The following is a 10837-nucleotide window of genomic DNA, read 5'->3' as shown; positions in this document are numbered from 1 at the left end:
GTGCCTGCGTGTGTGCGGCCGCTTACCCGCCCGCGGCTCCCCGCAGCCTGCCCCTCGCCGCAGGAGCCGGCCCGCCGCGCAGATGAGCGGCTTTAAAGAAACAGGAAGGCTGGCTTTTTTTTTTCCCTTCCCAAAACAGCTGTGCTGCCAATCTCCTTTGTTCATTCCACACACACACCCCCCACCGCTCTCCCCCTCCCCCCTACTTTCCCCCCCTTCCCTTCCACCCCACTCCCACTTTCTTCTTTAATCTCCCTCTTCCATGCGATGGAAGAGGAATCCTGCCCCCGGAGTCTCCGCGACGCACCGTGTGCGACCCCCCCCACCCCGGTCTCCCCGAAGATAACGGTGATTTGTTTTGGTCTCCAACCCCCTTCATCTCGCTTCTCCCCTCGTTTTCCTCATCGAGATACTCTTCTGCGAGGTGGGAGGGGGGGTGGGGGGAGGAGGTGCCTGACTTCATGCTGCCTTCCTAAATGTACTCAGCAGCACTAAGGATTCCCCGGTGGGATGGAGCCCCGGGGGGAGCCGGGGAAGCTCCAGCCCCTCGTAGATCCCCTCCCAGTGTCGCTTCGCCTTTCACGGCTCCCTGAAGCTTTCCCCTGCAGTTTTGCTACTTCTTCGGGCCCGCTGGGAAGAATTGCTCTGCAGCATGGGGTTTCCCTGCTTTTTCACAGGGACAAGAAGGGAGCCTGGACGCCTGGATAATTGCTACCAGCCATGGGCTGCTGCTGGCTCCCTGAAACCCATGCTCTCCCCTTACCCACACAGGAGGGAGCAGCCACAGCTCAGCAGGGCCAGTGGGCTTCGCAGAACAGGCAGAATGGGAGGGAGGGATGGAGACATACAGGGACTTGCCTAAGGTCACAGGCAGAGCTGTGGCATGGGTGAGAACGAATTGCATCTCACAGGACTGTAGGAAAATGTAGAACAGAAGGGATCTCAGGAGGTCTTCTGTCATTTTTAAAATTATCTCTGTTATTTCTGTCTAGTGGAATCCTGCCCATGGCAGGGGAGTTGGAACTAAGTAGAGCTTTAAGGTCCCTTCCAACCCTAACCATTCAATGATTTAGGCCCCTGGCTTGTGTTTTCAAATCATCTTAACCTTCAAGTCATATTAAGAATCAGTTGGATACAAGCTGTGATATGCTTGAATTCACTGCAGAGAAATGGATGTTGGCTCCTAACACTCCTTCTCCCACAGCATGTTGACCTGGCAGCCACTGGCACTACATGGCAAGAGAAGAGGGAGCTTCTATTGACCTAGTTGAGGTCCACAAAGCAAAACAAGCTGTCTGGTGGCTGATGCCCTCTGCCACCAGGGTCTGTCTTTCAGTCAATGCTCTTCTCATAAGAGGCAGGATTAAACCCAAGAGCTTGGGCAGATTTCAATCTCAGTTGTTACATTTTGCCTACCTAAAATCCCTTTGCTGCTCTAGCTTGGCTGTGTGTGCTAAATCCATTTTTGGGGTCAATAGGTGAAGCCCATTAAATCCAAGGGAATTTGGAGCCATTTCTATATTTAATTTTTCACATCTTGCCCTTAAGGCACATGTATTTTCTGTGTGCTAGTTATATAGCTGCTCCCTTAGCAGTAGCTGCATTACAGAGTGCTTCCAAGAAGAAACCTAAACCTGAGTGTCCCTAAGTCACATAAGTGCCTGTGAGACCATCCGCTTCTCTCATTTTAGTATCCTTGTGGTTATGGGTATCACAAGAGAGTTGAGGAGGCCCAAATCAGGGCCTCCTGTGTCCCTCAGGGTGATGCACTGGTGCATAGAGCCTGCCCCTGTCTGTGCCCTGTTTGCAGGCACAGGGCACAGACAGCCTGTTTGTACAAACCTGTATTGTGTGCATGCAACCTGCACTCTGTGCATGAACACCTGCACTGTGTTCATACAACCTGCACTCTGTGCATGCAAACCTGCACTGTGCATTCACCTGCTGCCTTTTCAGCAGTTAAAGCAATGCAGACTGTGCAGACTCTCATTATCATCCAATTGGATTGTTCCTCTTTACCCTGAGGGTGGTTGAAAGTAAAGCTTGTGTGAGACTAAAGTGAAGGGAGAGAGATTGAAACAGGAATTCATACAGCATCTACCAGCTGAAGTTATTTTTCCAAAAGTTACTCTTTAAAATAATTTCCCTGCAGAGTAAACCCCACCCTTCACTGCCAGCCATGGCAGTCCCAGAGCCATTGGCACACTTTCCACCTGCAGTGGAGATGGGCAGGAATGGCTGAGAGCCTCTGGAAAGCACAGCAGCAGGGCTGTGCTGGCAATGGTATTCAGAGTAGGAGCAGAGGAGAAGAAAAAAAAAAAAAGAAACAACGAAACCCAATGTTTTTGTAGTTCTAAGGAAAAATACATCTTAAAAATCATAATTTTGTGAGTATAGGCAGGAAAGGCAACAAAAATCAAGAAAAGGCTGCTGAAGCACATCTATTATCTGTGAAAAGAAGAAAAAAACTCTCCAACACCAGGAAAAGCCTGCAGCATTGCTAAATACCCATGCAGTGTACTATGGGAGCTGCAAGACCACTGTGAAGTTGGTGGTCTCTCATCAGCAGGGTTTTAAAGCTATTTGGAGACTTGTCACGTGCATGGGCAAGATTATAGGATAGCCCTCTTGGCTGATATGGAACTGAGGAAGGATATTGAAAGGACAAAAGAAATAAGAAATGCTCACTCCTGATGTATATTGGAGTCATGTCTGTCACTGACTTAAAACTGGATTTCTTTTTAAATTATTGGGTTTTACTTGACAGTCAATATACATTCGGAGGGAAAAATGCTTATGACAGGCTGCAGCTTCATTTTATTCCCTTAGATTGAGAAGAGCAATTGTATAAGAAACATTTTTATTAAAAATTGTAACCCCCTCCTGGAGTTCTCAGGCCCAGTGGAAGTGTGACATCACTTGGACCAACACCTCAGTGCCTTCCTTCTGCTAAGGCAAGGTGTAAGATATGTCTACAGTAACCTGCCAGGAGGCTTGCACAAATTCACAGATTGACATCAGGTTGGAAAGGACCCTTGAATGTCATCTTGTCCAACCTCCTGCAGGCAGCAGGGACACCTCCAATTAGAGCAGGCTGCCCAGGGACACATCCAGGCTGATCTGGAATGTCTCCAGGGCTGGAACCTCAACCACATCCCTGGGCATGCTGTTCCAGATTTCACCACCCTCACTGTTCAGAACTTCCTCTTAATGTCCAACCTAAGTCTGCCCTGCTCCACTTTCAAACAATTGCCCCTTATTCTATGCCCACAGGCCCTTCTGAACAGTCCTTCCCCAGCTTTCTTGTGGGTCCCCTTCAGCTTGTACAGTGACCCTGGTGCCATTAAGGCCAAGGACACGGACAGCTCTTCCATTGACTTCACAGGAGAAGATACAATCTCGTGCATTGCAGGGATGTGAGACGTATGAGATGTTTAATAGCTGAGTAAGGACCTGCGAAAACCTCAACTCTTTCTCTTCCTGTGAGGCAATCCCCTTATTTATGCATGGTGTGCACTAGCATCTGGCCTGGCTTCAGCCCAATCTGACCTCATTCATCACTGAAACCAGTAAAAATCCTCCCATTTGTTTGTTTAGGACCTGTCTGGAGGCTGGTAGGTTGTTCATGAGGTGGGATTGGGAGTTTGTTTGAAGGACATGAGGTGCAGTCTCTGCTCTGCCAAAACTTCTTTTGTGGGTTGTTCCCTTTAGTGGCTGTGGTCTCCTGTGCATCCTGGCAAGTGGCACAACCATGTCCTTCCTTGCCCCAACCTATCTCCTCTTTGTGGTCCCTGTGCTGTACACAACAACAAGATACCCAGTATCAGCTGTGGCTTGCTCTTCCTCCTTTGGCCAGCCAAGGAGGTGAGAGCTAAAGGATACAGTGTTTTCTAGGCTTTTCAAGCAATTACATCTACATCTGCGTCCATGGGTCAGAGATGTGCCCTTGTGGCCAAGGCAGCCAATGGCATCCTGGGGTGCATTAAGAGGAGTGTGGCCAGCAGATTCAGGGAGGTTCTTCTCCCCCTCTACTCTGTCCTGGTGAGACCTCACCTGGAACATTGCATCCAAGTCTGGGCTCCCCAGTTCAAGAGGGATAAGGATCTGCTGGAGAGAGTCCAGTGGAGAGCTACAAGGATGCTGAAGGGACTGGAGCACTGCCCTATGAGGAGAGGCTGAGACACCTAGGGCTGTTTAGTCTGGAGAAGACTGACAGGGGACTTAATAAATATCTATAAATATCTGAGGGCTGAGTGTCAAGAGGGAGGGGACAGGCTCTGCCCAATTGCAGTCTGTGATAGGAAAACGGGTAATGGATATAAACTACAGCACAGGAGGTTCCATCTCAACATGAGGAGGAACTTCTTCACTGTGAGGGTCACAGAGCACTGGAACAGGGTGTCCAGAGAGGTTGTGGAGTCTTCTTCTCTGGAGCCTTTGAAGACCCATCTGGATTTGTTCCTGTGTGACCTGTGCTGGATTCTCTGGTCCTGCTCTGGCAGGGGGTTGGACTTGATGGTCTTCGAAGGTCCCTTCCAACCCCTAACATCCTGTGACCCTATGATCCTATGATGATCTAGACAAGAGAAGCACAGGCTTGTGCCAGCAGCCCCAGGCTTTTCTCTGCCTTGCTCTCCTCATGGCATTGAGCATCCTCTGGGCTTTGCTGATTTCCTTTTGGAGTTTCAAGTCCACTCTCTCAGCCTGTCTCCCTCCAGCATTGATTCTGGACAGTGAGAGCAAGCTTGTTCCTTTTCAGCTGTTCCCCCCCATGAGCTGATATTCTTGGTCAGCTCCAAATCCTGTCCAATTCTCTCTACAGCTCCCTGAAAGGTTGAAGTAAGGAGGTTGAATTGAGGAGGGGGCAAGCCTCTTCTCCTTGGTGGCAAGGAACAAGAGCAGAGGCAATGGTTCCAAGCTGCAGCAGGAGAGGCTCAGGCTGGCTCTCAGGAAATCTTTCTGCACTGGAAGGGTTCTCATACATTGGCAGAAGCTGCCCAGGGCAGTGCTGCAGTCCCCATCCCTGGGAGTGTTCCAGTAGCCTGTGGAGCTGGTGCTTAGGGACGTGGTTTGGTGCTGAGCCTGGAGTGCTGGGTGGAGGGTTGGCCTGGATGAGCTTGGAGGTCTCTTCCAACTGGATGTGTTCTGGGATTCTGTGATTCCTGGACTTACTTGATACTGTTTTGGTCTAGAAAAAGGACTTTGGACCTTAAACAGAACACAGATACAGGACAGTACAGAACACAGGTACAGGACAGTCTCAGTGTTAGTTTGGACCTGAGTATTGACTGATGTACCTGAAGGCTGTACTGCCCTTCAGTGAGATCTGGAGAGGCTGGGCCACAGGGAACCTAAGCACCTGAAGAGGAACAACCCCATGCACTAGTACAGATTAGGGATTGACCTTCTGGAAAGCAGCTCCATGGAGAAAGACTTTGGAATCCTGGTGGACAGCAAGTTCTGAATGGGACAACAATGTGCCCTTGTGGCCAAGAAGACCAGTGGTCTCCTGGGGTGCATCAAGAAAAGTGTGTCCAGCAGGTCTGGGGAGGTTCTGCCCTGTTAAGGCCCCATTCTGGGCTTCCCAGTTCAAGAGGGACAGGGAAATACTAGGGAATGGGCAGTGGAGGCTATGGGGATGATGAAGGGAATGGCACATCTCTCTGATGAGGAAAGGCTGAGAGCCCTAGTTTGGAGAGGAGAAGGCTGAGAGGGGATCTGATCGATGTCTATAAATATCTGAGGGGTGGGTGTCAAGAAGAAGGGGCCAGGTTATTTTCAGCGGTGGGATAGGATGAGGGGTAATGCATACAAACTGAATCCCAGGAAGTTCCACCTCAAGAAAAGGAAGAATTCCTTTGCTAAGAGGCTGCTGGAGCCCTAGGGCAGGCTGCCCAGAGAGCTTGTGGAGAGATTCCAAACCCATCTGGATGTGTTGTTGTGTGGCCTGCCCCTAGGTGATCCTGCTTTGGCAAGGGCTTGGACTCAGTGATCTCCAGAGGTCCCTTCCAACATCACAGAATGGTAATTCTATGATTCTATGATTCTCTGAGTTTGGATGGAAGTCTACTTTTGTGGGTGAGAGCACAGAAAGCACTTGCCTACCAGATTTTTTTTTTAATAGTGGCTGTTGAATGTGGTTTGCAAGACTCCAAGAATTCCCAGTCACTCAGTGGCAACAGCAAAGGAAGCGCAATCAGAGGCACAATTATTATAAACTCTCTGGTCAGATGCTCCACATGTAAAAGAGCTTTAAATGGTGCAAGGGAAGAGTGCTGCCACTGAGAGCTTAATTTAAATGAGCTGAGCTCCAGTGGGCAGTTACCACCATGGTGCAGAAATGGATATTTTGAGAGTGTAGATTCCCAGGGATGCTCATCTTCATGAAGGAGATCTCATCACCTGCTGAAGTCTATTCTTTTCTTCACCAAAGCCCTTCACCAGAAGGGCTGAATTTGTTATTAGAGTGCCTCAATAGTGTACTTGGTATTTTGCAACAAAACTTCATGTGGCACCTGGTTCCTGGTTAAGTCTGAACTTCACATTAATTCAGAGGCATGTTGGTGAATCACAGAAAACATCCAGTTGGAAGAGACCTTCAAGCTCATCCAGGCCTACCCTCTACCCAGCACTGCAGGGTCAGCACCAAACCATGTTCCTAAGCACCAGCTCCACAGGCTGCTGGAACACTCCCAGGGATAGGGACTGCAGCACTGCCCTGGGCAGACTCTTCCAATGTCTGAGAACCCTCTCTGTGAAGAAGTAGACCATGGGAGTCCAGAATCATCCTCTGTAGGAGTTGTAAAACAGAAAAGCTGTAAGAAACTAAACTAGTAAGAAGCAGGTTGAGTGCAGAGACTTCCTACCTGTGTTACATCATCCCAGCTTCTGGCAGTCAGCAGCAAAGGGAAGTAAATCCTGGACTAAAGACTGAGTTTAGGCTATGGTGTTGAGACCTCTGCTGGCCTAGCCACCATTACTGTTTTAAGTCCTTTTATACTCCTTTGTACTTTTTTTCTGTATGTGGCAATGAGTTCCATAGCCTGTTTGCCAGAACTGTCTGTTCTGAATTCACTGATCATTCATTTCTTAGTCTCCGGTGCTTGATGTTCAGAGAAATAGAGCACAATTGTTTCCCATTTATCTTCATGCAACTCATGACTCCGCAGACCTCTCTCAGATCTCCTCTGTCTTCTTTTCTCTCAAGATGAGGGACTTCAGCCTATTTTACCTGTTCTCATGGGGGAACTGTTTCCTATCTCTAGTGTCTTGCTGCCTTTTCTTGCCTTGTGTAGTTCTGTTCTGTCCCGAATGAAATCAGTGCACTGGAGCTGTGTGCAAAAATACTTTTTATTGCTCTGAAGTATTTTCCTGATAGATTTAAATTTTGTCTTTGACTTTTTTATCCCCACATAGTGTGAGAAAACCATCCCCAGTAGCTCCCAGATCTTATTCACAGCACTCGAAGCTCATTACTGTGCATGTATCCCTAGGATTGCATTTTTGTCATTACTTCTGTTGCTCTGAATGTCACATTCTTTTTTTTTTTTGTGTAGGCACTTAGCACTGCAAGTCCTTGTCATGGTTTGAGCCTTCCCAGCTGACAACAGAGCACCATGCATATGCTTAGAATCATAGAATTGTTAGGGCTGGAAGGGACCTCAAGGATCATCCAGTTCCAACCCCCCTGCCATGGGCAGGGACACCTCACACCAGATCAGGTTGCTCACAGCCACATCCAGCCTGGCTGCAAAAACCTTCAGGGATGAGGCTTCCACCACCTCCCTGGGCAACCTGTGCCTTCCTAATATCCATTCTGAATCTACCCATTTCTATTTTTGCTCCATCCCCCCCCACCCCCCCAGTGCTTGGACTGTGAGCTCAGTGTGGGCCTCAGGGGAATGGCTGCTCTGGTGTCCCTCCTCGCTACTTCTTTCCTGACCTGAGCATGCTCGTGTTTGTCTCTAGTCTCTGTCCCACTTGTCTTTAAAACAAAAAGAGCTCCCAAAAGAAAAGGACTTGTCCAGCAGGTTTTCCCCTCTTAGAAAAGGTTTTGCAGAGGTGATGATTGTCTCAGCCTTGGCCAGAGGAGGGTCCAGCTGGGAACTGAGGAAGCTTCTCAAAGCCCCTTCCCCTGCTACCAACCCCCACCTGAAGCACAAACCCAGCACAGGCCTTCTGAATTTCTTTGCTCACAGCTTTAGTTTGCACTCCCTTAGATGGTTTACTGTCATCAGAAAAATTAGTCCCTCTGCTTTTAGCTTCTTACACCACTTCAGAATAAATTTATGACTTGAGCACCAGAGATCCTAGCAGTGTAGACCCTCATCCAGTCTGGCTGACTTTGTTATGAAACTTGATGATATATTCCTTGTTTGGTCTCCCAGTTTTAACCAACTATTGAGTTGCAAGAGGACCTTCTTTCTTCAAGAACTGTAGAACAACTTAGGCTGGAGGAGACCTCAGAGCTCGTCTACTCCAACCTCCCTGCCATGGGCCGGGACCTCTCAACTAGACCAGGTTACTCATGGCCTCATTCAACCTGGCCTTGAACACATCCAGGGAGGGGGCACAACCTCTCTGGACAAATCCAGGCCAGAGTCTCACCACCCTTGTAGTGAAGAATTTTTTCCTATATCCAAGTTAAACCTATTCTCCTTCAATTTAAATCCATCTCCCCTTGTTCTATTGGGGGACACTCTTGTAAAAAGTCCCTCTGCAGCCTTCCTGTAGGATCCCTTCAGCTCTTAGAAGGTAGCTCTAAGGTGCCCCTGGAATCTTCTCTTCTCCACGCTGAACAACCCCAGCTTCCTCAGTCTGTCCTCATAGCAGAGGTGTTCCAGCCCCTGGATCACCTTTGTGGCCTCCTCTGGAATTGTTCCAACAGCTATGTGTCCTTCTTCTGCTGGGGACACCAGAACTGGATGTGGTATTGGAGGTGAGGTCTCAGCAAAGCAGAGCCAAAGGGCAGAATCCCCTTTCTTGCCCTGCTGGCCACACTCCTCTGGCTGCAGCCCAGCTCACAGCTGCCTGATGGGCTACAGGAGGGCACTGCTGGCTCTTGGGGAGCTGCTCTCAAGCCCTTCTCTTCAGGACTACTCTCAACCCACTCTGCACCCAGTTTATATTTGTGCCTGGGACTGTCCTGGTCCAGCTGCAGGACCTGGGACTTTGACTTGTTAAACCTCATGCAGTTTACACTGGCTCATCTCTCAAGCCTGTCAAGGACCCTTTGGATGGCATCCCTGCCCTCAGGTGAGTGCAGCACCCCACACAGCTTGTTTTTTACATAGGTCTCATATGTGGAATTTCAGGTGAACCATATTACTCAGATTACCATCCCTCAAAACCCAGTGACACATTCAAGGAACTTGGGAGACACAACTTCCACCTTAGATGCAACACTTGACTCATCCCCACCCCACCTTGCTTCCTGATGTGTCTAACATTCCTTTTAGAATATTTATCAGTTTGTCTTTTACAGTCACTCTTGCCTGTATTTATTTCTTCAGTGAGATATCTCTGGAAGCTTTTTCATTTTGTGTCATGTTTAACTGCTTCTATTCTTTTGACACAGTCTAATGTAAACAGCAGGTTGTCTTTGCACCATGAATGGTGCGGTTTCATCTCTAGAGCTTCATAGAGCTCTTTGGTGGAAGCCATCTGGTCTTGCAGATGCATCTTACTCACTCTATCAGTTGTTTGAACATCTCTTCTGTTGACACTTGGATTTGAGATACCTCTTTAGATATGCTCCCAGTAAGGAAAGGCTCTAGTGTGGGATGCATGTATTTATTTGACTTTGCTATCATGAGATAATATGTCTTGAGTGATCACTTATCACATACTGATTATCTATTAGTCTGAACATCTGTCTGCTAAACTACTTGCTTCAGAAGTGTTTTTTCTGTATTTTTCTAATAGTTCTTTATTAATCTTAAACGTTGTCTTACCTATGTGCAAAATTTTTTCTATATTCCCTTTTTGAACCCATATTTTACTTCTAGAGTCATAGAACCACAGAATGGTTTGGGTTCGAAGGGGCCTTTAAGGGTCATCTAGTCCAACCACCCTCCAGTAAGCAGGGACATCCCCAACTAGGTCAGTTGTTCAGAGCTCCAATGAGCCACCTCCCCTGAGAAACCTCTTCCAGTGTTCCACTACCCTCATAGTAAAGAACATCCTAACGTACAATCTAAAACTACCCTGCTCAAGTTTCAAACCACTGCCCCTTGTCCTATCACTACAGGCCCTTCTAAACAGTCCTTCCACAGCTTTCTTGTAGGTTCCCTTCAAGTACTGGAAGGCTGCTCTAAGGTCTCCCCAGACCCTTCTCTTCTTGATGCTGAACGACTCCAACTCTCTCAGCTTGTCCCCATAGTGAAGGTTCTTCAGCCCTCTGATCATCTTTGCAGCCTCCTCTGGACCATCTCTGCCTTCTTGTGTTGGGGACTCCATGTCTGGACACAGCACTGCAGGTGAGGTCTTCCCAAAGCAGAGCTGAGGGGCAGGATCCTCCCTCTCCATCTCTGGCCTTCTGTGCTGCAAGCTCTCACTGCTCATCTCCAGCTTCTCCCCCACCAGCACCCCCAAGTCCTTCTCCTCAGGGCTGCTTTCTATCCCCTCCTCCCCCAACCTGTACTGACAGTGAGGATTGTTCCAGCCCAGGTGCAGGACCTGCACTTGCTCTTGTTGAACCTCATGAGGTTCTCCTGGGCACTACCTCTGCAGCTTGTTCAGGTCCCTCTGGATGCCATCCTGTCCCTATGACACATGGACAGCACCACTCAGCTTGGTGTCCTCTGCACACTGCTGTCACTGCACGCAGATGGGACCT

Source organism: Indicator indicator, chromosome 23 (assembly GCF_027791375.1).
Source record: "Indicator indicator isolate 239-I01 chromosome 23, UM_Iind_1.1, whole genome shotgun sequence".
Taxonomy (NCBI): domain Eukaryota; kingdom Metazoa; phylum Chordata; class Aves; order Piciformes; family Indicatoridae; genus Indicator; species Indicator indicator.
The sequence above is the reverse complement of the archived record's forward strand: the minus strand, read 5'-3'. Positions refer to the sequence as shown.